At 34.7% G+C, this 26,941-nt stretch overlaps 1 long non-coding RNA gene across 1 annotated transcript in view; it reads left to right on the forward strand.

Annotated features, from left to right (window-relative positions):
- Positions 1-18,606: 18,606 nt before the first annotated feature.
- LOC111926334 (uncharacterized) overlaps positions 18,607-26,941 on the forward strand; it is a 36,979-nt gene continuing 28,644 nt past the window's right edge. Inside the window, exon 1 of the long non-coding RNA XR_002862859.2 lies at positions 18,607-18,683. This is a non-coding gene — a long non-coding RNA (uncharacterized LOC111926334). The remainder of the gene's footprint in view (positions 18,684-26,941) is intronic.

A 26,941-nucleotide genomic window follows, 5' to 3' on the forward strand; every position in this document is an offset into this window, starting at 1 on the left:
CTTAGATTAATAGTAGATAGCCTAAAGAGTAATGCATAATTCAAATCTTTCTGCTGACTTGGTCACTGCTCTCATCTTAGATTTAATGTTTTTGTAGTTAAGGACATAAATATTGGTGCATCCTGGTAAACATAATTTGGGTATTTGTATTAGAGGGTTGTAGACCTTGCACTGACCTGACTATTCAGGGTCTCAGCATTTGCCTGGGCTTGTCCTGTCAGCTGGTTTCAACTCCTCAGTACAACCAGCGGACTTCAGAGAGCAATTAATCTCAGCCTAAAGTGGACATTTGCATTTGACCATCCAATTCTTTGTTGCTTTAATTATATTATTACAGATTTCCCCCACGTACTGTAGATGTGTCCCACTGCTCCCTTTCTGATTTGGCAGCTTGCCTGTGCCAATTGTCCTTGAGAAAGAGTGACATAGATGGTGCTGGGAGACAGAGACCATCTGAATTCTTCCTTGGCATTTCCTGAAGAAAAAAACAGACAGAAACTGCAGGCAGAATGAACTTATTCTGAATTCAATTTACCTAAAAAGACAATGTAGTTATGCATAAAGCCAGGTCTTCTTAGCTTTTAAGCTCCTAGGGTTTGCCAGTTCAGGTAAATGTGGATATGATCAGAAGAAACAGGGACAGTTGCCTGAGCACAGAGCTTTCATATATCATTAAAATAATCTTTGAGATTTTCTGTATTTCTGTTATTTAATGTGCACACTTCCACACATCTTTATGCTCTGCAATGTTTATTCTCTGAAGACCATGAAAGAATAATTTGTAATATTTCATATCTGTAATTTAATTACCTCAAAAAAGAGGAAAAAATATAAAAAGGAAGAAAATTGGCAATAACTCAAAAAGGGTAGAAAATATAGTAACCAATATAAAGTGGATACAAATGTAACAAACATATATTTACAAAGTTAAATAAATTTTACATGAACAACAATGGTGTTGGATAGACCACTAACAGTACTGCATATGCAAGTACTTGTTATGCATGTTAATGTTGCTTATTTTGTAAGGTATAATGCTTAGCTAGCTGAAAAATAAAGTACCAGACATTACTAGAAAAGTCAGTTATACACATGTATCTTATTATTCAAAAAATTAATGAACTTAACTTTAAAAAATTAGCGAATAGACCTACATAATAAACCCATTAGACATTTACAAAGGTATAGTTTTAGTGAATAAGAAGGGTCTCCAGAAATATAAATCTATGGGTCATATCCTTTAATTTGTCCCAGATCTGCTGAAGTTAGTAAAATATTTTTCATTGAACGAAAATGCATTTTTTAAATACTTTTATTCTCTGTTATCATATTAATTACTTGTCTCAATTTTTATCTGAATTTTTTCTACTTATTTGCAATTATGTAGAGTTACATTGTATGCAATCTGAATTTTGTCCAATTATTTGCCATACAATACCTTCTAACAAGAGCTATGTTTTTAACCTATGCAATGAATTTTGGCAATGTTATTCCTTTTAAAGTCAATAGGTAATGAATTACTAAAATATTTGTTTCCTACTTTGAAAATTAATGAGCAAGAAACAAAATAAAAATGTTCACTGGCTACAGAAAGAGGCTTTATTGTTAAATTTGCTCAGTATTCAGTTGCTCAGCTTGCTGAGTTGCAATGTGAATGCTTCACTGGACACTTAAGTTTTGAATCTGCACTGTTAGTTATTTTCAAAAGCATCATCCACAATTCACAGGTTCTAGGGTAATGTGGAATGTCCTGAAAGTGCACAGTTGTTTTCAAATTAGGAAGGAAAATACCAAGAAAAAGAATGATCATTAAAAACATATAAAAACATATTAAAAAAAAAAAAAAAAAAAAAAAAGAGAAAAAAAAAGAAAAGTAGAAATGAAAGAAAAAGATCCTTTCATGTTCTGGACATTATTTTTAATCTCCAGTCAGAAAAAAAATCTGAGGCTACCTTTCAACATTCTATATATATTAGATATATAAAATAATGAAAAATTACAAAATAATCACAAGTGTATAACCTCTATCTTTTTTTTTTTTTTATTATTATTTTTTCCCCGAAGGATATAATTACTAAACATGACTAAGACAGCATGTTTTTACTGAACACCATCTGAAGACATTGCTTGGAAAAGAAAGTACTCAGCAAAGGATGTTCTTCACTTTATGTGTATATAAGACATGAAGACTAAAGAATGAAAGCCTGGAACCAATACAATAGTTACGTTAGAAGCATTAGGCTACAAAATACTCATACATTATTAAATATCTCAGCTGTGGCATCAGAGTACTTCTTAATTCTCTTTTTCACTGAAATAAAAAATTTATTTGCTAATCATTAAATGGGACAATAAATCTAAGATAAAGAAATAATGATAGTCAAGCATTTGTGAATACAGGAAGCTTAGAGAAAATAAATACCTTGCTCTTTTGGAGTAATCTCTGTGGTATGCCACTACTTCAGGGATCTTGCTTCTGTATAACACATGCTTAAGGTCTTAATTTTGGTATATTATATTAAAAGATATTTTGGGGCTGGACATGTAAGGAAGAACTGTGAATAGACAGAAGAAAGAAGGCAGGCATGTGCTAACCTGAACATTTACAGCATGAAAGAAGGATACTGGAGTGAGTCTCAGACACTATAATTTCTTTAATTTGAGACATTACCATATACAAACTCTCTTCATAATTTACATTCATGTCATGGGCTGTAGTAAATAACTTTTTGGCCACCTGTCTGTTTGGCACCCATGAGCAACGACAACACTTCTGTTCATGGTGTAAAAGAAGAATCACGCCAGCTGAGGTGCAGTTTTTCTCCATCATCACTGGGCTAAACACCAAGTATCTTGCTGCTTTATTGACATCACACTTCTTCCACTAGTTTGCATTTTTATTTAGGTAATTTTGCCAATACATTAGTGATGTCTTACTTAACAAAATTTGCTGAACACTGAAACCTTTTCCATTTTGGCAAGATAGCTCTGGGTCCACAATTTTGACAGTATCCTGTGTGCTTTCCTCTCCCTGCCCACCACTCACCCTCCTGCTCCACCCCGCCCCCCCCCCCCCCAACTTGATGGTTCCCCCACCCTGGCTATGGCCCTGGACCCTTTTTCAGCTGCCCAGGGCCATCAGGCCCTGCCCCAGCAACACTGCAGCAGGTCTGATCCAGTTCCCCATAGCTCTGCCCTGCCTGGTCACAGACCCCACTAAGCCAGAACCACCTGTAGGCCAGTGGCCTGTCCCCACTCCCAGAAGATGTCTGATGCTGGGACTATCCCTAGTGCTCCCTGTCTGACCTGCTCCTGCCAGCAGAGCATCCTGACAATATTCACCTTGAAATAGTCCAGGTTTGTGTATGGGTTATCTTGGGATATTATCCAGCAGTGAACTACCACTCACAGTTTTGGCATCTTTCATTTAATTTAGGAAATTACTCCTAAGAGGGTCATCCTGTGGGTGCACCTATGCTCCTGTAGAATAGTCAGCCAAAGTTGGTCAGTTATCAAGACGTAGTCAGAAATTAAATTATTTTTTCCTCATCTTCTTTGAAACCTTTATGAACATTGAAGCTGTTCCAAATATATCTAGGACCTGTATTATCAGAGAGGATCTCACTACCTACTAATATACTACTGTATGTCACCGCCACAGTTTAACCCCAGGCATCAGTCAAGCCCCATGCAGCTGCTCACTCACTCACCCTCCAACAGGATCAGGGAGAGAATCGGAAGGGCAAAAGATAGAAAACTTTTGTGTTGAAGACAGTTGACTAGGGAAAGCAGAAGTCACACACAAGTGAATCAAAACAAGGAATTTCTTCAATGCTTTCCATGAGCAGGCAGGTGTTCATCCATCTCCAAGAAAGCAGGGCCCCATCACATGTAATGGTGACTTGGGAAGACAAATGACATAATTCCAAACGTCTTGCCCTTGCTTCTTCTCCCCTCACACTTTACAGACGAACATGATGTCATATAATCTGGAATATCCCTTTGGTCAATTGGAGTTAGCTGTCCTGGCCATGTCTCCTCCCAGCTTTCCATGCAGCCCAGACTCCTCACCAGTGTGGGAGTACTAAAACAGGAAAGGCCTTGGTTCTGTACAAGCACTGCTCAGCCATAACAAAAACATCTCTGTGTTAGCAACCCTGTGTTCAGCACAAATCCAAAACACAGCCCCTAACAGTTACTGTGAAGAAAATTAAGTCTGCCTCAACCAAAGCCAGCACAATCCCACACAAACTCCCTTACAGAACATCTGTAATCCTTGAAATAGTCCAGGTTTGTGTATGGGTTATCTTGGGATATTATCCAGCAGTGAACTACCACTCAGTTCCTGGAAACCAGGATACAGTGCCACATATTTCCAGTGCTAAAACTCTCTCTCACTCTGTCTTTCCCCTGAGTCTTCAAGGTTGCAAGCAGCTCCAAGTACCACATGGTGACAAGAACTCTTGTAACAGAGTGAAAACCTAATAAATGCTGTTGCCTTGGCCTCATTTGCTGCTTGCTCAATCTCTGTGCAAACTTCTATGAACACAAATATATTGCTGTTGTTTTGCTAGTTCAGAAGAAACTGAGAGTATTCCACCTTTTCTGTTCTCTGTGTAAAACGTGCAGTGATCCAGGGGATGCTGTGCAGTGTACTTGATGCAGAGCACACGGGGCAAGAGTCTGCTTCTGTATTTTAAACATCTCAAACAGACAATAAAAGAGCTTCATCGTATCTGTGGGATTATGTGAATAAACTCAATAGGCAGCACTTAGTAAAAATACATCCTTGGAAATATAATGCAATATCCTAAAGTAATTTCATAAATGTGAGTCACCTAATACAATTATAATATTATAAGAAGCCATTTCAGAGGAAAAAAATCTTCATGCATGATTAAATAACAAACTTCATCTGAGCACACTGAGGATTTTTAAAATTGCAGCAGTTCTTTTATTTTAGCTTCTTCAGGTATAGGATGAGCTTTATATAGATTTATCTTCAGTTTTTAATTTTCTAGATAGTGTTAACATTCTCTCTAAAGCAAGAGATGAAACAGAACTGAAACCACTAATGCATGAAAGACTTTTCTTCTTCAAAGAACAATATACTTTTTAGTGATGTAGCTTTCACCAACATAATACCTCATTATTCATGACATTTTTGTCCATTATAGCATGAGATTCCTCAAAAGATAGAAGTAATCATCCAGCAGAAAAGTCTAGCTAATTGTCCATTGTCTGAAAAATCAAGCTGGTGTAATGGATGAAACATCAGTTGCAGCAATTGCTGGTGTCTACTGACAGAAGAAATGCATCTCTGAAATTACTGTACCAGAAACCTCAGAAATCTGAGACTTCCATAACTGCTTTCTCCAGATAGATAGAAAAGCTTGTTTGCAGCAGAAAATTATGTATATACACACATATAAGAAAAATTAAATGCCTTAAAAAATAAATATGGCATGATATATAAACATTACTTTTGTGGAATGTAAAAGGTATTGACTCATTTCTTATTGCAGAGTGATTAGTGATTCTGTAGGAGCTGAGGATGTACAAATATAAAGGAATACATGTTTTTAAAATTTCACTTTAGTCCACTCTTTAAAGCATATACTATTAAAAATGTGTTTTGTTTGGTTACTTTTTTTAAAATACACAAAATAACTTAATTATATAATTAGAGTTAGGAAAAGGCCAACATAATGTAAGTGCTTTAACACCTACGCATGACTGCTTAGTAAGTTTTTCTGTCCTAGGCAGCTAAAACTTTGTCAATTAAAATCAACAAGTAACTATGAGAGGAATTTAGACACTTTGGATACCAGAAGGAGATTTGGCAATTGTACTGGGGACTTCTAGGACAGCTGGAAAGAAAGCAAGAAAGCCTAGCAAAACAGACTATAAAGTGAAAGAAAGGATGACCATGTACAAAAAAGTTAGAAATGGGCAATGAAATCAAATTAAATTGTCCATTTCAATGAAATTTAAATGGACAATGAATTGAAATCTGTTTGCAAGTATTATCATCTACACAGGGAAAAAAAAAAAAGAAAAAAAGGAAAATCAAACAGAACCTTCCACTCCCTCAAATCACCTGCAAAATAGAAGTATTACATTTGAAAGTCAGTTTTTTTGTTTTAGGAGTATTCGTCTTCAGATAGGGAAAAAATACCAGAGCCAGGGCATTCATGTGAAAAGATAGAAAATAAGATTAGACATTTTTAAAAAACTGATTTTGATTAAATTTGAGAAGTAAGACCTAAGGAAAAAGGGAGATGTCCTACATTAAATGTTAATAGATTCTACTGTAAGAAAGTTGGGCCTTAGTTCTGCCTTCAGATAAATTACAGTGAGAAGTGCATATAATACAGAGGCAGGATTTTGGCCCTTTTCATTTGCAATTTTAAGGTGATTGAAAATAAAGAGAGGTCAGAATAAAAGATGGTTGGACCAGAGGATCATTGAGGTCCCTTCCAATCTGGTATTCTATCATTCTGTGGGATAGCTGGAGGATTATAGGCAAAGTCTCTTTTATCTGTAGTCTGTTCCTACTCTAATTCATTTTGAGCTGTGCTTCATTTGCTGTATCTGGAAAGGTAACAAACTGACATACTCAGAGGAGCTATAAAGGAAAACGAGTCCTCAGGTACTAAGCAAAGATATAGAAATAGCTGTAGTTTTCTGATGGAATAGTGACAAAGAATATCTGAACTGAATCTTTTTTTTGTGTGTGCCTGTCTCATAATATATTGCATTAGAGATCAAAAGTAGCTATCAATTTTTATCAAAATGCTATTTAACTAAAAACTTTTGTAACACTGGCTTATCTGTTGGAGTTATCATCTACACCGCGAAAAAAAAAAAGGAAAAGCAAACAGAACACCCAGTCGCCCTTAAATCACCTGCAAAATAGAAGCATTACATTTGAAAGTTGGGTTGTTTTTTTTTTTGTTTTAGGAGTGCTCAAGGCAGTTGTATTTGTGAGCTTCTGTGGGTTTAGATCTCTGTTCAGTTCACAAGTTGGAGACCCTTAGGAGAAATTGTCTTCTCTGGTCTACACTAAGGCATGCATTCTGAGCACTGAGTGGCAGCATGAAGATTCGGCAGGATGGAAAACAAGTATCAGTGCCTAGAAAAATAAAAATAAGCATTTGAATCTAATCTAAATTTAATAATTTTACCATGTGATTTCTTAGATCATTCTGAAGGCAGTGTTGGGGAAAAAATCTAAACCCTATACTCTATAGTTCTCTTATGGTAGAAAGTTTTCCAATAAATATTGTGAATTTTACTGTACTCTTACAAGTTAGGAAAAATTAAGCACACAAAGAAATTAATTGTCATCTTTGGGAAATAAGGTATCTTAGGCCTACCTTGAAATGATAATATGACAGGTACACTGTACAGTGAACCTCCAACGAGACAAAAGAGAAATAAATAAAAACTTGTATGAAGATATAAGGAGAAAAAGTAAAGTTTAGCAAGATTATACATCTGGACTATATGATATCAGCCTGTTTCAACAGCTGTAGTACTAACTGGAAATTCTTTGTGGCTTGTAAAATGAAGACAAAGTTAAAAAATTTTGGATTTAGTAAATTATTATTTTCCTAAAATACTGTGTTAACAGCCCTAAAGGGCATATATACATATATATATATATATATATATATATATATAAAGGGGTTTTGCCTCATCTAGATTGAATTTTAACCAATGAATAAGGCAACAGTGATAAAGTATTGAAATGACAGAAGACAATAAAGTCAGGTGTCCACAGTCCATAGCCATATTTTGATATATTTTTAAAAAAAATGTTATTTTATATAGAAACGGAATGTACACCAAAAAAAATGGCAAAAATGGACTAAGAAGACAACAGCAATGAATAGTGCAAATAGAAGATTTTGGAGCCGTAAGTTTTATGACCAAAGACATAGTAAATTTTAATATAAAATTAGTTACTTGCTAATATTTTGGAACCAATAAAATATAGTTTTGACACTTAAAAATGGCAATAATTCATTGATTTAAAAGGGCTGTAACATATATACAATTCTAAAATGCATTTGGCGCACATGACTTCTTAAACCATGAAGACAATGCCATCCCTAGTTAGTGTTTTCCATCTACCATGCACAACATAAATGGATATGAACAGAAGTGATGCCAGACCACTGTTACCTATTCACCTGTTGTGATCCTCACACAAGTCCATAGTGGCATATACATCTCCCACTTGTAATACGAATATCATGGTCCATGCATTTCATCTGATGTTTTTAGCTGACACATACTATTGTAAAAAAAAAAAAAAAGATTAAAAATAAAGCTCTTACTCTGATGCTTTAGTATTGTTTTATGATTTTGTTGAAAAGTAGTCCGATAAAAGAGTGCAGAAACTTTGGAATATTTACTGAGTCATGTTAACTGCTTATAAGTTTCCTGAAACTTAAGGCTATGATGCAGAAAAGTGTCATGAATTTCATGATTTAGAAACCAGTTTAAGTGAGTAAAGAAGAAGATTGGCAACTAGATTAAAAGAAAATATGGTTGTCATTTTGGTACTCATGCTCATCCAGGGACATTGATTGCCTTGATCTCCCACAGAATTTTTTGAGAATTTATAGCATATATTATGCGTTTTTTCTCTTGCTGGTGTACCAGTCTTAATACTAGAGCATCTAAATATTGAAATTTGTCAAGAGTATTTTGACAATATGCATGTCAACAAGAAGTTAATTCAACACTTTTAAAGACTTTGTGTCTTTTTCAATGAAAAATATTCTGGGAACGTAATATTTACAAAATGTAATACCTTCTCAAAAAATAAAGAGAGAATATAAGTTCAACAGTGACAATTCCCTACAATAACAATAACATTAACGATAACAATAACAATAACAACAACAATATTATTATTATCATTAATAATAATAATAATAAATAACAATAAAATAATAATAATAGTGATAATGATAATGATAATTAAATAATGATAATGATAATGATAATAATAATAATAATAATAATAATAATAATAATAATAGCAGCAACAACCACAAACCTGATAACAACAAGGCAAATAATCCTCTGTCTCACATCCCAAGGGATATTTCTAAACAAAGACATGTAAGACAACATTCCAAAGAACCTAGACCTTCAAGGGAGTGAAAACCTATTTTTCTTGTAAATCCTACTAATACCTTTGGAGCTTTGGTCAGTTCTCACTCTGATGAAATTATTCAGGCTTAGAAGAAATGTCAAAACTAGACTGAGTCAATCCAGACTCTAACTGATTGAAAATGTATTTGTGCTGACAATACCTTTTAAATCTATGAAAAGGAAAGAATTTTTAAAATAACATATAGTCCCTGCTATTGCTAAGTAAAAGATTAGAAAAAGGGTTGACCATTCACATAGAATTTTTACTATTGGTGTCTTGTCCTTTGACAAACATTTGAGGACCATCATTTGATTCATGACAGAAGTTGCCACATTAAAGAAAAAAACAAGTGGTCCCATGTGTCAGGTATCAAATGGTTTATAGGTTACTTTTCACCATAAGACAATACAGAAATATATGTTGATGATGCAGTCTGACATGACCTGCTTCAAGAGATTGTTTTCAAGTGTTTTCTTTCTTAGTTTTACTAACTGCAAAAGGTAGAAAATACAATCAGGTAGGAGAAGGAATTTTTCCAGCTAACACAAGTATTACGCCTACGTTACTTGTTCTTGTAACTTCAAGGAATGCTACTTTCTATCTCTTGTCTTATACCTCTAAATATTTACAATTTATTAAATGATGCAAAACTTTAAGCTTTATTTAATATATTTTATTAATTTATGTTAATAGGAAAACCATATGACATTCAATGATTTTATCATTATAAAAAAACATTTATTTTCCCTGAATAAATGTGAATTTTAAAATAAATCTTTAAAATGCAGAAATCAATCTGATGATTCACAGTGTATGTTTTTTCTAGATTCAATAAAACATGTGAGACAAAAGCATTTCTAAATAATTTCTTTTCATATACTGTGGCAATTAACATTTCAGATACCAAAAAAAAAAAAAAAAAGCTTATGACTGTGTTAACTATAATGAAATTATCTGTTGGTATTATTCATTAATGTTCTAACCATTTTCCCATAAGAAATATTAAGCAATCTAAAAATGAGCATATGTTTGTGCAAATTATATTCTCCCTTAAGATTTTATAAGAAGCTCATCATAATAAGCAATTATACGGTAGTTCTTGAGCTTAAACTTTTAGATTAATCACAGAAAGGTTTCATGCATAACCTTCTTGCCAAGAACATGCTTTAATGTGACAGGTTTATCCTCAATTAGGTTTTGTTAAAGAGTCTTCTTTGTAGTATTTTTCATGTTTTGGTTTAGTACAAAGACAGTGCATTCTCTTTACATATATATTACTATAAAAGGTATTCTGTTCAGCATTCTGCTTTTAGTGAATAATTAATTTGATAAAATTCGGGTTTTTTACTGATTGGCTTCTTTTGCAAGCATAGCTTAGCTTCTGATGATCAAGATGACAAGATAACACAACATCATCATGCAAAAAAACATGAAAGCAAAAGGTAAACCCTCTGCTTCTCTTTGAAGAAATGTATCTTTTGTAGTTTTACTGTTTGTAGATGTCAATTAACCCTATTTAATATATTTTCTCACAAAATATGTGTTTGAATGGTTCAATGCCTTTAGGGTGAGAGAGAAAAAAGGTCTAACTACAAATTCCAGTCTTCTGTACTTTTATTTGACATTATCAAAAAGTACCACAGAGGCAAAATGTCATGTTATGTCATAATAAAAAATGACAAGCTCTGTACAAATACATGAACAGCAAATCTTTTATCTGGTATTAGTGAAATAAGTAGCAAAGATATAAATGTCTTCATTTACAAAGGATCTAGATACAGTAAGTAAAGACAAGTGAAATCTTTTAAAGGAAGCATTTAAATGACTGTATGTGCATAAAATAATATGGGACAATAAGAATGGGAAGGTTCTTTCCAGTAAAATAGATGAAGTCACCATTCAAGACATTGATTTTTTATTCAATAATTTTATGTTCCTTTATATTGACTGAGCATTCCCACTTGACTAGGTACCACAAACCTCAGGAGATTTCTGGTATGCCTGGCCTGCAGAGGAGAGCCTTCCAATGGCAGGCTGTTCTTTACCAAATAGCAGATCCCATGGTGTTGTGAGAATGCATTTACCACTGCAAGTTGGACACTGGTGAATTTTCAGGATAACACTGATACTTGTGAATAAGCTTTTGCAGCTGTCTTCTGAAGACAGATTGGTGTTTGATACAATGTGGAGAATGAAATGAAGCATTATAGTACAGAAAGCAGTGGGATATGAACTGTAGTCTCATAGAGGTAAGAATTGAAAGGATTGCAGTAACATAATAATCACTCAGGAATTAAGATATTCCCCAGGACAAGACAGTACCAGAACTGAGATAAAGATTATCCTCCTCCAGGTAAGCATACAAAGAAAACATATCCTCCCTGAACACAGATTTTTATTATATGAACTATGGTAGATAAATAAAACAAATAAAACAAACTAATAAAGACAAATAAAGAAATAGACATTACAAAGTATTATACTTTAATATATTTTAAAATAGATTATATTTTGATGGCAAATGATGTTGCATCCAGTTGGCAGCCAGTCACTAGTGGTGACCCCCAAGGATCTATGTTGGGGCTAGTCCTGTTTAATATCTTCACTGAGGATCTGGACAAGGGGATTGAATCCATCATCAGAAATTGGCAGACAACACCTAGCTGGGAGAATTTATAAATCTGTTGGAGGGTAGTAGGGCTCTGCAAAAGGACCTGGACAGGCTGGACAGATGGGCCAAGTCCAGCAACATGAAGATTAACAAGTCCAAGTGCCAAGTACTGCACTTAGGCCGCAATGACTCCCTGCAGCGCTACAGGCTGGGGATGGTGTGGCTTGGCAGTGATCAGGCAGGAAAGGACCTGAGGGTACTGGTGACAGCTGGCTGGACGTGAGCCAGCAGTGTGCCCTGGTGGCCAAGAAGGCCAAGGGCATCCTGGCCTGTATCAGGAATAGTGTGGCCAGCAGGAGCAGGGAGGTCACTCTTTCCCTGTGCTCAGCACTGGTGAGGCCACACCTGGAGTGCTGTGTCCAGTTCTGGGCCCTCAGTTCAGGAAGGACCTTGAGACGCCTGAGTGTGTCCAGAGGAGGCAACGAGGCTGGTGAGGGGCTTGGAACACAAGTCCTGTGAGGAGGGAGCTGGGGTTGTTTATCCTGGCAAAAAGGAGGCTCAGAGGTGACCTTATCACTCTCTACAACTCTCTGAAAGTTGCCTGTAGTCAGGTGGGGGTTGGTCTCTTTGTTCAGGCAGCAACTGACAAAATGAGAGGACACAGTCTTAAGTTGTGCCAAAGTTTTAGGTTAGATATCAGAAAAAAAATATTCACTGAAAGAATGATTGGGCACTGGAATAATCTGCCCAGGGATGTGATGGAGTCACCACCCCTGGATGATGTGGCACTCAGTACCATGGTTTAGCTGATGAGGAGGTGTTCGGTTAGGCCATAGTTTATTTAGACTTGATGATCTCAAAGGTCTTTTCACACCTAGTTCATTCTGTGATTCTGTAATTTTGTAACTGTTAAAATAGTATGGTGTTCTTGGTCAAAAAAGCAATTAGTGGGATATTTGTTGCTTCAGCATGTCTCAGATGTCTAAAACTTACCTCATTGTTTTAGCTGCACTAATAAACAATGCAGAGATATAATTTCTGTCAGAGTAAAAGTCCTCAGCTATCTCAGGTACTTACATTAAGGTACAATGATAAATTCTTTATTGATGCTTCTTTTTATCCCCCTACTGATTATGAAGAGAACTCAATCCAGATGATTCATCCTCTATGACACTTCTCTCATGACAGCATGAATCACCCTCATGAGTTCTTGTTTTCCTCTGTCCGCTAGAGCAAGGAAGTTAGAAAGTTCTCAACTGTTACTGAGTTTCAACTCTATTCGATAGAGTGATTATCTTTTACTTTTCTGTCTATTTTTCACTCTGTTCAGAGAATAAAACCAGCAGAACTACTCATTTTCTACCAAGAAGGCATTTAACTTGGTTTCTAATGCTGCGTTCTGGGGATTTATACCAATGTTTTACCTAAAAAAATTAGTCAGAGACTGGTAAACCAGAAATAAATCCAGACAACTAACTTTAGTCTCTGTTATCTTTATGGTCCTCCTAATTTTTGATATATTATGGAGCTAGGTTTTGAATCTGGGATAAAAACAGGATTGAAAAATCCAGATATGTTTTAGGTATTTCCAGGCAGTGCTTACTCAGCACCAAGGCCTTTTCTATCTCAAACTTCCCCACCAGTAACTAGGCAGGGGTGGAAAACAGAATGTGCAGAGACACAACTGGGACAGTTCACCCCAGGTGATTGATATCCAATGCCATTTGCTGTTGTAATGAAACCTGGGGAAAGGAATTGGAAGGGAGGGCATTCAGATTTATGACATTTGTCGTAACATGTCAGTGCTGCATGTGATGAAGTCCTGCTTTCCTAGAGAAGGCTGAACATCTGCCTGACCATGGGAAGTGATGACTGAAATCCTTATATTCCTTTGCTTGCACAGATGGTTTTGCTTCATTCATTAAACCATTTTTATCTTGTCACATGAGTGTCCTTGCTTTTGCACTTCCAATTCTTCTTCCAATTCTTTTTGCTGCCCCAATGCAAAGACCTGAGTGTGTGGCTCTGAGGGGCTTAGATGTCTACCAGGGTTGAGCCACACCCATTCCTAAATTCCAATGCATGACCTGGTTTTCAATGATTTGTGTGGTGGAGATCTTTTCAAAGTTTGGCTTACCTACTGAATATGTGTTTGCACCTACAAGCCAATTTAGTCTTACTTTATTTTCATTGCATACACAACAGAGATAAAGTGACTTAAGCATTGAATGAAAATATTTTGCCCTTTTTACAGAATTAGTATGCTAATAAAAGCTGTCTTTGTAAGAAAAATAAATAATTTTTTTTAAAAAATTGTGCAACTCCATATTTACCCTCTTTAGAAAGCTACATATTCCTTAGAGGAATTTATTCCAGGCCTTCAGGTGTGCACAGAAGCACATATGCATGCACACACATGCATGAACCAATGACAGCACTATAAAACCCAGTTTTGAATCAAGTTGGAAGTTTTATTGGAAAAGCTGAACTAGTTGCTTACCAAAGAAATTTTGCACATAGTTGCAGATTGGTGCTGAAGCATCATTTCCATTAACAACACAGGGCAGTCACTGAAGGAAAAAGTGTGCTGGTATGTCACTTGAAATTCTGTACAAATGAATGATATATTGATGAATATGATAATGAAATATTGGCATCAGATATGTCCAAAGGTCAACTTGAGTTCTGCAACAGTATTCTAAGACTTTGACACAGCTTGATCAATATCATGAAAAAGAATCTATCCTGACCAATTAGCTTCACTTTAGGTTCTGGCTTAGTTTCTTTACATAGAGTTTTTTCTACTACTGCATGAATACTTGATTGGGGATTTTTGGTTTTGTTTGGGTTTGGTTTTTTTGGGTTTTTTTTGTTTTTGTTTTGTTTTGTTTTGGGTTTTTTGTTGTCGTTGTTTTTAGTTGTTTTCTTAGGGTGGGTTCTTTTGGTTTTTGTTTTTATTTGTTTATTTGGGGTTTTTTTGGGGTGTGTATTTTTTGTTTTGTTTTTTGTTGGTTTGGTTTGATTTGATTTGGTTGTTTTTTGCACAGTCTCAATTGTTCAACACATTTACTAATAAGATAACTTTATGAATTACATGAGCTTCCTCTATGAAGAGAACATGTCAAATGAGCTTTGTGCTGTGTGTCAGAAAGACAGTCTGAATAAGAGTTAGTTTACTACAATATGGTAGCACTATTTACTAAATGCAGATCTTACACTAAAAGACAGAGAAAAACTTGGATGAACAATACCATATATTGGCAAGTTCTTCACCTATACTCGATATCCAAAGTAATCCACAGATAGAATGAATTTCCTGCCAGTCTATTTAAAGCTATAAAAACATAGAAAATTAAGGAACAACATTAATATTTGTTTAGAAGTGTATTCCTGGCCTGAGCAGAAACTCAGAATCTTAATGAAAACTCTTTGATAATATTAATTTTGTAGATTGAAGCCAAGTTTACAGCTTTTTAATTCTGTTAAAAAGTACAGTCATAGTTTAAGAAAATTTGCAATATTAAATTCTGGTTTTCTGATTGTCTTCAGAATTTTTTAATCATAGTGATATTAAATTTGTTTTCTGACAGTGTTTATTTACCATTGTGTTACTATCAGAAGAAGACAATGATATGGGCTTTTTCTTCCCTTTAATTTTATATGTCACTATTCTTCAATAAACAATTTATCCTGTGCAGATAAATGAAGCGATGTGGGTAGATTTCAATCTTAAACTGGCATAGTGACATACTTCAAGTGCTGTGTGAGCTTAGGGCTGAAATTGTAGACAAGAATAATTTTCTGTGTTGCATGCATGTACACTGCATTTGAATCAATTTGAATTGTTTTCAGGTGATGTTCTTGATTTGGCAGTAAACAAAGGTTACACAGTGTAATGGTAAAAATTAATTTTTTTGTGTGTGTGCTTTGAGGAACTGAACTATAGCATAAAAGAGTTAGGGTCAAGTTTTCTCTGCAGGCTCTGCTGACACATTCCCATTTCTCACCTGTGCATGCTCACTATATGTGATAACTATTTCATTTCTAGTGATACATTCTATTTCCCTGATATCTGTTTAGGTTTAATCCCACCTGATGCCAGACCTATGGGCACAGGAGCAGGCAATTCCCCAATACTGAAAGTCAAGCAGGTGTGCAGAAGGCCAGTTTGGCTGAACAGGAATCTTCTCTTGGAAATAAGTCAAAAAAGAATAATGTATGTCCAGTCAAAGTAAGGTCAGGTGACATGGAAAGAAAACAGAGGTGCTGCTTGCCATGGTAGGGGATGACCCTATGCAAGTCAGGAGTTGGACTTGATAACATTTGTGGGTCTCTTCTAGCTCAGCATACTCTGCATAATCTGTGATTCTGTGAAATTTGTGGTAGATATTAAGAAGAAATGTGTTACTGTGAGTGCAGTGAGGCACTGGAACAGAGAAGTTGTGAATGCCCCTCCCCTGGAAGTGTTCAAGGCCAGGTTGAACAGGATATTTAGCTATCTGGTCTAGTGGGCAGGGGGGCTAGAACTAGATATTCTTGAAGGTCCCTTTCAAACCAAAACATTTTATGATTATATGATTCTGATATAATCGTATTATTGTATGATTCTAACAGACGCAAAGATTACTAGAAAACTGAGACTTGATAAGAGAAAAAAGAATTGCAAAAGAGAATAATTTCAATTGGCATGGTTGGCTAAGGTGGAAGTGCTGCTTGCTACAGATTTTTGTTGAATGATAGAGCTCCAGTGTGGAGATTATTTGGAAACCCAGGACTAACACTTCCTTTACCATCTACTGTTATCAAGACATCAGACATATGGGGTACAAATTAACTGGAATCTTCATTACATGTTCTGTTTCTTGTTTGTATCATCAGCCATTTAGCCATTGAGCTTCTTTCTTTACTGTCAATTTTCTTTCCCTACTCAATGGTATTTACTTGCAAAATGACATTTACTTATAAAGTGACAGTCTTTTTCACCCTCAAGTGACATTTCTATGGCACACTGTGCAAATGTTTGGCAAAGATTTGCTGGATCGATTAGAAGAAACAAAGGAAAAACACACAACAGATGTTGATTTTCTTGTAGCTGTGACTATTGTTTTGAAAGACTGACACAGAATTTTCAGGTTTTTCTGTCTTCTTGGCAGCAATATCAAAAAACTTGTCTGACTGCAACACACACATACTTTCACCTTCATTAAACTGACTCTGAAGACTCCTAATAATGGAGGCTTTGTGTCATCTTTCACCAGATGAGCTGTTTTGAAAACAGCAAAACCATTACAGGACAGTCATGAATCAATCATGGAATTAGATGAACTAGCTTACATTGACCTTACAAAAGTCTTTTCTCTGACATCAGAGAAGCAAAGAGCCATTTCCCTCAGCATTTCCTTTATTTATATGACATTAATTTTTAAGAGAAATTAGATTTTCAGTAAAATTCTGAGTCTGGTGAATATTTTTATTTTAAAATATCAGTTTCTATTTCTTTGGTAATGAAAATTTTCTGAATAAGCAGATACAAGAACTAAGAAATCTGTTAATATGATGATACAACACGCAACCTTCAGGAATTGTTTGACGTGTTCTTTTAGATTTTTGCATTTTATTATGTATTGCAGAAACAAGAAAGAATTAATCTGGTCTTGGCAAAACCTCAGTCATTAAAGACCCAGTGCTTTTGGCTGAATCTGTAGTTCACTAAATTTGGCAGCCCCAGCTCATAATCTTTAAGTTCCATTTTAAAGAAACCAGTCAAAATAAATCAGGTTTCCATGCTGATTTAGAAATTTTTAATAAAAGTAAAAATTAATGGCAATAAAGAGTATCTGGATGTTTATGCTCGAATCAACACTAGAGGTTACATTTAATAGTCTGATCATACTCATCTAAAATATTTTTATACGACTGACAGTGTCTGGGACATCTGCATAGGATTTGAAATACATGGATGGCACAGGTCATTGTAGGATGTGCAAAGGCTCTGAGCAGTGACTGGATGCCAAAGGGATCCACTCTCTGAATCTCTGTCTCTGATCCATCCTCTACTGAATCTCAAATGACTCTAAACTCTTTAAATCTAAGATGGTCAATTTTCTTCTTGCTTGGGATTTTGTTGTTGTTGTTTGTTTGTTTGGTTTTTTGTGAGAGAAAAATTCATTCCCTAATGTTCTGCTTCAGATCAAATATGGTAGCAGTTTTCACAGCTGCACTGAGAGGTTTTTTCTTTGATTGTCACAGTTTTTTCTTTTAATTAAGAGTTTCTAATCAGGTATTTCTATGTGCTGAAAAATCACTACTTAGATAAAAAACTGCTCCTCAGAAAAGGTAAGACAGATGTTAAAGAGAATGGGTAGACTTAAATTAGCCAAGTCCCAGGCTCACCCCACCTAATGACATTCACTTAATCCTTTAACTTCAGAGGTTAACTGATCAACATTTTTGAGTCTAGCTCTAATAATTTTGGACTCCCCAGTGTCTTATGTGACATAGAAGTCAGTGTAGCACAAGGTAGTGCTCAGCCTAAGGATATCCAGCTGAAAACATCCAAAGAGTAAAAATGACTAACATCTAACTTGTCTCTTGAAAGGAAATTGGTCTTCACTTATATTGGAAGGAGCCTTCAGTAAGAACAATTCCTAGTTCAGTGCCTACACAGACAAATATATCAAGCTTCTGCTACACTTCCCAGGGCACTGCTTTCATATGCCCTAAAGCAGAGGTTCCTTGCAACAAGCAACCTGGTTGGTGTTCTTAATTGTAATCAGGTGTGGCCATTCTGTCAGACATAATGAAACCTCTCAGACATGAGGCCAAGAAGAGCGGACTTTATTAAAGTGTGGCCATCCACAAGCTCATGAGATCTGGAGTAAGTCTTAAATGAGAGAGCAGGTATGAGAATGAGATTATTCACTTATTTAGAAACTATAATTTCTGCAATAATTTCCAGGTGTTTTAGTGAGCTCATCGGTATCACGTAAGTTTGGTCTGAACTGGGTTTCATGCAGATTTCCCCTCATTCATGAATTAGTCCTGATTAAATTACATTTCAGATATTGAATCATAGTGTGAAAATAACCTTTAATTCTGTTATTCTTATTATCAGGTCTTTATAAAATATATGCCTCCTTAGGTAACTTTATGTAAAATATGCAATATAGTAAATTTTTAGTTATTTCTCATTCTATGCTTCAGTTGATTTTCTGGAATTTCTTAATTCTGATTATGGGTATTGGATTTTTAATTTTCCTTCATATGCTTGGCTGAATGGATACCACTAAGTATGGTCTTTTCTTCTCATAACCTCAGGAAGGCTCTGAAAGTGCCCCTATTTTAATGACAGAAAAGTAAATAAAAGGATGACATTGCAACTAAGAACAATGTTCTGAATTGCCACCATGTTGCAAGTATGATTGCAACTGAATTAACTTTTATGTTGAATATGAACTCATACAATATAAAACGGAAGTGAAAAAACAATTTACATTATGAAAATGTCAGATTTTGAAATTAAGCATGGTAGGCTGCATAATGCCAAATAGATTTTTTTTTAAATTGCTGCCCATACACTAACACATATACATTCCTATCAGCATCAAACAATTACAGTCTATATAATTTTTACCTTAAGTACCATGTAGTAATGTATTTTTAAAGTATTTTTATAGTATATGAAAACACAAACTTTCCGTACTCATTTTTATTTTAAATAAAAAATATGAACATTTTTAATGTGTTAAGGTTGCATTTAATCTACACTTATAGACTTCCTGAGGAGCTGTGTGCATTATTATGACAGTATTTAATTAGGTTTACTTTTAAGAAATTTAAGTGTTTCATCTTTCACCTCCATTGTATTCCTCCAATGTGTTGTATACATTTGTATAAACAGTAATAATCTCTGTCTTATCTTTCAAAAAACCAGTTTAACTAAAATTAAATTGCATTACATTTTAAACCTACTTATAGGGGTAAAATTCTGTAATATTAAAAGTTACATTCAATAATATGGGTGGTAGTTACAGTTAATGATGAAATATGGAAATGATACATAATATCATTTATGGTTCATAACCAGGAAGAAAAGAGTATCCTCTTTAGGATATCCTCTATAGGAAAGAAAATAAAAGGAAAAATGTCCTGAAATAGAAACTTTCACTTTTCCTGCCCTTAGCTTACTTATCGTCATAAAACAAAAATAGTGAACAGAGGCTTCAATTACTTGGATAATTAGATTCCCTGGGTTGGTGGAGAAAAATAGACCATTTATTAAAAGGCCATCACAATAAAAATTATAAGGAGTAATGAATGTTCTTTGGGAAAAAAAAAATATATCCCTGAGTAATTAACAATGAAATATTTCCTAGGGGACAAATTAAGAAAAATAATGAAAATAATGAAAATGTTTGGCAGTGACAAAAAATATTAAATGGCCTAATCAAGGTGCAAAGCACAAATTCCTGTTTAAAACAGGAAAAAGAGTGATAGTTAATCTTGTATTGCGTAGGCAGATGGTAATGGTGTAAGAGCTGCTAATGCAGGGAACATTATTTCATTCTAAGTTCTGTTCCAAGGTCTGATATGATGAGAAGCTTACGCAGATTTACTAACCTTATACAGTGGCATATTTGATCACATGAAATTTCAGCTATACCTATTATAGAACTCTAAAGCTGCAATTAATCAGTTCAGTTGTGCTGTGAGAGTTCCATTCCATTCCTTTTCTTTTTTTTAAATCTGTTTCATCTCAATTCTCTGAGCACTGTTTAGGGCTGCTATCAGTGAATTTTAAATTATTAACATTAGCTGCAGTCTGTTAACAGGTGTTTATTTAGTTATGCCTTGGAGTGAAATATTTCTCCTGAGACTAGAGTTTGAAGGAACTCATTTGCTAGATCATTTTCTGCAAGGGTGTATATTTTATTTTATTTTATGAATCTAATAGATACTAGATCTAGGTTCTAACGACCTTGAGTTAAGTAACACTCCGACAAAGACAAGCGACTGTGACAACAATTCTACACAGATAAGATATTGACAACCATAGACAACCATTGCCAGAACTTTTCTGGTCTGTACCCCAAGTCATGTGATTAAATGCTGGCGTTTTTTGTTAGAGATTGATTTAGCAGTCAAACAGTGTACACTGCACTTTAATTTTTTTATTTTTTTTTAGCTGTATTCCAAGACAGACAGCTCTTTGTTTCTGTGAACATTTATGGGACTGTCTTCCTTCACTTTTTCATAATCCTTTCAAACTGACACCTGAGAACCTCTCAGATGTCCATGTAATTCTTGGGGACAAAGAATGAATTCACAATAAACAAATGTCTTGAGAGAAGACAAAAGAAAAGAAGAAGAAATAAGTCATCAACACAAGAAAAAATCATTACACATATTGAACATTGGAAAGTAGCACCAAAGCAGCTTTTCCATGTTACATACTGAATAGCAAATTGCCATTCAATTATTCTTGAAATTCCCGTTGAAGACTTTTTTCCCTCTTATCATTATATTTTTTTGTGTTTTTTCAGTTTGGTTCTGTGTCTCAACACACTAAAGCTAAACAAAGTGCCCCAGGCTCTGGAAGTATTTGGGAACATGTTTGGAACAAAGACTTGACACAAGTATTGCACAAGTTAAACACAACTAGTTGGAAGGTCTTTTTGGAAAATCTGGACACTACCACTTCTCATCTTGGCAGGATTTTTGAAAGGAACAGACTTTGAGTGCTGTACTTCTGGCTCCCTATTCTGGATGCATGATAACATAATTACAGGATGAGATTTTTAATTCCAAATTAACTACATTTTGGAGCAAATGCCTCTATATAATCATTATAAACTTTGTGCTTCAGAAAAAAAGTTTCTGAAGCAGGAATTTTAATGTGCTTATGTTTGTACCTTCTAGGACTTAGATGAATTTATAACACAAGAACAACATTTTAATTCTAATAGCAGATGATTTACACAGCCTGAAACATGATTTTTAAGCCTAAATTCAGGACTGCAATATATAAATGCTGCTTAGCTAGATTTCACAAGCACCTGGTATGCCCTAGGTAAGATTTTTGTCAGAACCTTCCCCGAGGGCTGAAATTTGAACTACTGTGCATTCTTAGTGCAGACTTCAGCATTACTGTGTTGATGTCTTCAACTAAAGATTATTGAATTAAAAGAAGATTATCCTATATCTACGTTTTCCTTAAATTTTGTCTTTTTTATCCAGTTCTTTTCCAATGTGTAACAAAGGGAGCAGGAGATGATGAAGGCTAACCTAACTGGAATACTAGGTTCTATCCTGCAGTGCTGCCTTCATTCAGAACGGCCTGAAGTCATGGAAATTTTCTTTGATTAATGTAGTGACTCTGATTGAGGTAACAGATCAAGAGATACTGGTCTGATTCAGAGCTGACAAAACTTTAATGTAATTTCTTTTTATCATATATTATATGGGCTATTGCTATCACATGCATTGTACTTTGACTATAGCATTATCTTTTTTCTCACATATATGCAGAGAAATCATACTGCTTATACCAATATTTCTTCTTTTCTTCCTAATTCTAATGTTTGGTATGTGTATCCATGCTTAATAACATAGAAAAAAATGAAAAATGTAACTTGGTAACCAAAAGAACTTGCAAATTGGTACAGAGAACAGCTATCCAGGTGCCAGTTGAAATGCTTTAAGTTATATAAAACTTCAATAGCAACCTGGAAATTAGGCATGAGCCTGTGAAAAACTTAAATCGATCTGTATCAGCATCTGAGGACCAGACCTCTGACATTGGAAAGGGCATTAGACCCATATTGCTGGATCACTGCCTGTGTGGAAGAAACAGCTTTGTGTGTCCTATGCAGTGTCTCTGTGTTGAGGTACTAAAATATGAAGAGGATTCTATGTCAGTTTCCCCGATTAGAAACAGTGTTACTCAGACTATGCTAAGAGTCAGGGAGGACTAATTTAACTAATCTGGTTCCATTTTAAGGATGAATCTTTAGTAACTGTAGAAAATGTAAGACTTCCAAAACAAGGCTCCTTTAGAAGAGAGTGGCAGGATAAAGAACACCACTGCCCAGACACTACAGTGATACACTTGCATAAAGATTTTATTTTCAATAATTATGAGCTGAAAAACATGTTTTATCTGAGAGTGGATGGAATGCATGTTTATGCCTATTCTCTGTTCAATTAGATTAGAGATATTTGTCAGCCTTGTCTACTTTGTAAAACTGCTTTTGTCATATGTGTCTTTTTTTTTGTCAGGTGTGTGATATTGCACCCATACTGGTCAGGCTAAACAAATAATGGGCCTTTTTTTACTTCTATTGCAAAAAGAAATTTCAAAAGGAAGTCCCAAAGGACACAAGATCTGAATGAGGTCTAGAAACAAACCTTCTCACACCTTGCAGAATTACCAGAGTTTGCTGCAGGTCAACATACACATCAAAACAAATAAATATTGCACTAGTTTTAAAATTATTCAGATTTTTTTTATGTTTCCTGTAAACTTAACACCAAAATTTCTCTCACACAGAGACATTCACAGAGATTAGGCATTTATATATGTAAAGAACCATTAGATAAATAAAAAATTATGAACCCTTGATAAACAAGCTGTAAACAGAGGTAAGAGTTCAATTTGCAAGTATTAGCTTGACTGGACATTTTAATTCCATTTAGTACACTTAAAAGCCACCAATAAGTCTGTGTGACTCATTCCAGATCTTCAAAATCCTCAAGATACCATCTGTGATGTAAAATGATCTTCTTTAAAATAAAAATAAATGTAATTTAAGATTTTTAAAGACAATCCTAATCTTTAGTTCTGACTGTCATTTCCTAGGCACCATAAATGGCATATTTGCATATGACACCAATTTTCTGATTGCAATGCACTTTTTAATGATTTTTGCAAGCCATATTTAAAGCACATTATGAGAAGAGTATTTTAAAAAAACCCAACCAGATGCCCAGCAGGCTTAAAACTACCCTCATATATCAAGAATAACACTGGAGTCAATCACTGTCCACCTTGCCCTCAATTCCACCAACAACAATCTTGGTTTTGATGTTACACATGCAAGTTCCACACTATTTTCAGGTTACCCCAACTCCACACCTATGAGTTGAAGGGATACTCAGCACCTGTTAAAGGGATTAGCTGACCAAGGAACACCCAGTGATCTCACCAGTCAGGACTTATATGGAACTGTGAAAAGCCGCTGTAGTTTACTGTAAGGAACTGTGATAAGCCATTGTAGTTTACTGTGGCAGTCTCAAGCAGATGCAGAACAACACACCATAGCACCAAGTGAACTAATATGAGTCCACATTAACTGCACTTATCATCCATGTATTACGAATAAGCAAAGCTTGTTTTTGATTGTCTTGTTTCTACCTGTTGTTAGGTCAAGGCCTTCTTTCTTCTTCATTTTCCTGTCTTCAATCCGCTACTTATCAAGCAAGACCAATTTTATTTGTCCAGTCAGAGGTCTTGTCATGCATGCCTGCCTGCCTCAGTATTGATTCTTATTTCTCCTGTTTTATGGTTTCGACATGTGTCACTCCACCTGCTCTTTCTCCATTTTTTTTTTTTTCTTTTTGGGTGATATTTAAATGAACTTACTTTGGCCTATATTAACATTGTATTAGACTGAATGCAAATCATATGGAATTTTTCCAGGGACATCTATTCTTTTTAGGCCTTTCTTTGACCTTTTTTCAAAAATTGAAACTACACAAAGGCAAACCAGGAGCCACAGTGGGTATCAATCTATCTCTCGTAGTGGAGAACAGGGAGAATGCAATTGTAGGGGTTGTAAGAGAGTGTCTACATGACATTTAGGTACTCTGAGAAGCAAGCAGCTGGACTTCTAGGTAGGAGTGTGGCTCAAGAAAAAGCCTTCTATTCTGAAGCAGCCAGTAAGACTGAAAGGAGATTAAATACTAAAATAAATTGTATGTATATGTATATATACATGTATATAAAATCCAACAATTTCCAAATAGATGGGAGACTGCTTCAGATTCACAGATGCAGGCATCTACAGTAGAGGGACCCTTATACAACAACATAGGTATCTAAGTTTCTATTATAGTCAGCCAATGCAGGCAACAAAGCTTAAAAAGCAGAATCATCTAAATGCAGACACCAGAAGTGACACTTAATTGCATTAATTTAATTGTCTAACATTAATTTGGAAGTCCTAGGTTATTTTTGTGTGTCTTTAGCTTCTGTTTCAGAAGGGCACAGCTCTCTTGCACATCCTATGTCAAATATCATAGCTGTAAACATATAAACATATATATATATATATAGGGTATTTAAACATGCCCTATATCTTAGCATATATACCCTACCATGTCTCAAAAGCCACTCAATGACCATTTTCAGGCATCTAAATCAATCTATATGTATTTATATAAATATGGTTACATTTATATTTTTTAATTTTAACTTTAAAAAGCACAAGACAAGATACTGTGCAACTTTCAGTGCTTAAGAAAAATTGGTTCGAAGATTCACTGTTTTGACCCAGGTTGTGGTTAGCTAAGATTAGTTAAATTCAGAAGGGGTTTGTCATCTAAATTACTTAGTTGAGTACATAGAATTAAAAAAATTTATCCAGCAAACTGAAGCACTTGATAAAGCACAATGGCCCAGAGTCAACATGATTGCCTATACACCTAGCGCACACCTAAGCATTTTGCTGTTTGAAGAACAAACAGAAACTTACAAAAGAACTAAATTCTTTCAAGTAACTTGTCTCCCATCTAAAAGTGGGACTCTGTTTCTGTGGCACAGCTTTGGCCCTGTTTGTTCCAAACCACCGAATATTTAAAACAGGAAAGGACTGGTCAGAATAAGAGATCTTTGGAAGAAAATAATATTGAAGGTTTGTTTTAGTTTAGATTTGATTTATTTTTTAAACCTCTATAAGAACGTTATGAAAAGAGGACATTTGTTTTAACAGTCATATGACATTTTTCACTAGATACATTATGAATGATAAAATAAACCATTTTTTTTAACTTCAAAAAGTATTTAAGATATTCGTAGTCAACTGTAGGCTGTTTCTGCAAAGGCAGGTACAACCTATTAATGACCGATAAAGTGCCTCTCCCTGGAAAGTACTGTTTTCATGTATCATCTTTCTTTCTAATTTAATCCTTCAATCTGAATAGTATTCTAGAGTTAGCTAAGGGTTAAGGCTAGATTATGAGTAATAAATTATGTATATGATGAGATTCAAGGAATTCTTTTGTTTCTTGGTTTTATGTCTCTCTCTGACACAGCTCATATCTGACCACAGGGCTTTATAAGATTTTGCTTTTTTCCCCTTCTTTCCCTCCCTTTTTATTTTTTTATTAAATTTCCTACATTTCTAAATAATGTAAGTATCCTGGCATGCAGCATCTTTGACAAGTCAGAATGATAATTTCTAGAGTACTGTCAGATTAGATAAACTTTCCATCCAGTGTTAAATCCTGTGTTGGAGTACTTAATTCTAACACAACCTTCCAGAGTCTGACAGTATGACATTAGCAATCTACTGATACATGGAAGAAGTACATCTGGAAATTGAATGATTCATTGAACTTTTGGGATATGTCTTTCTCTATAAGCTTCAAAATTTATTAACATAATTCATGTTAAATAATAGTATAAGGTTTCATAGCATGAAGAAATTTTCAGGTACGAGATAGATATAGATTTGTGTATATTTGTCTGTCTGTATGTGTGTATCCATATATATATATTTATGTGTGTTAGCAGAGAAATAGCAAGATGTAAGTATTAAAGAGATGCACATGCTTATATTAAAATTATTTTTTCAAATAAATTCAAAAAAGGATATAATAATAAAGTTTTATCTGTTTATTCTTCTATTATTATCATCATAATAATATTAATATTTCTTTAATCACTTTCTGTTCCTGTTGATACTGGAGTTTTATATATATATATGTGTATATATATATGTGTATATATATATGTATGTTTACCTTTCTTTTAGTATGTTTTTCAGCTGTTGAAGGCTAATTTTATTGGGATGTAGCTATGGAAATGCATGTGGCATATCCCTGTACCTAGAAAGAAAATTTGACCACAAACAAGGAAATTCATGTCAAAAGTAGCAATT

This window comes from Cyanistes caeruleus, chromosome 3 (genome assembly GCF_971803275.1).
Source record: "Cyanistes caeruleus chromosome 3, bCyaCae1.hap1.1, whole genome shotgun sequence".
Taxonomy (NCBI): Eukaryota; Metazoa; Chordata; class Aves; order Passeriformes; family Paridae; genus Cyanistes; species Cyanistes caeruleus.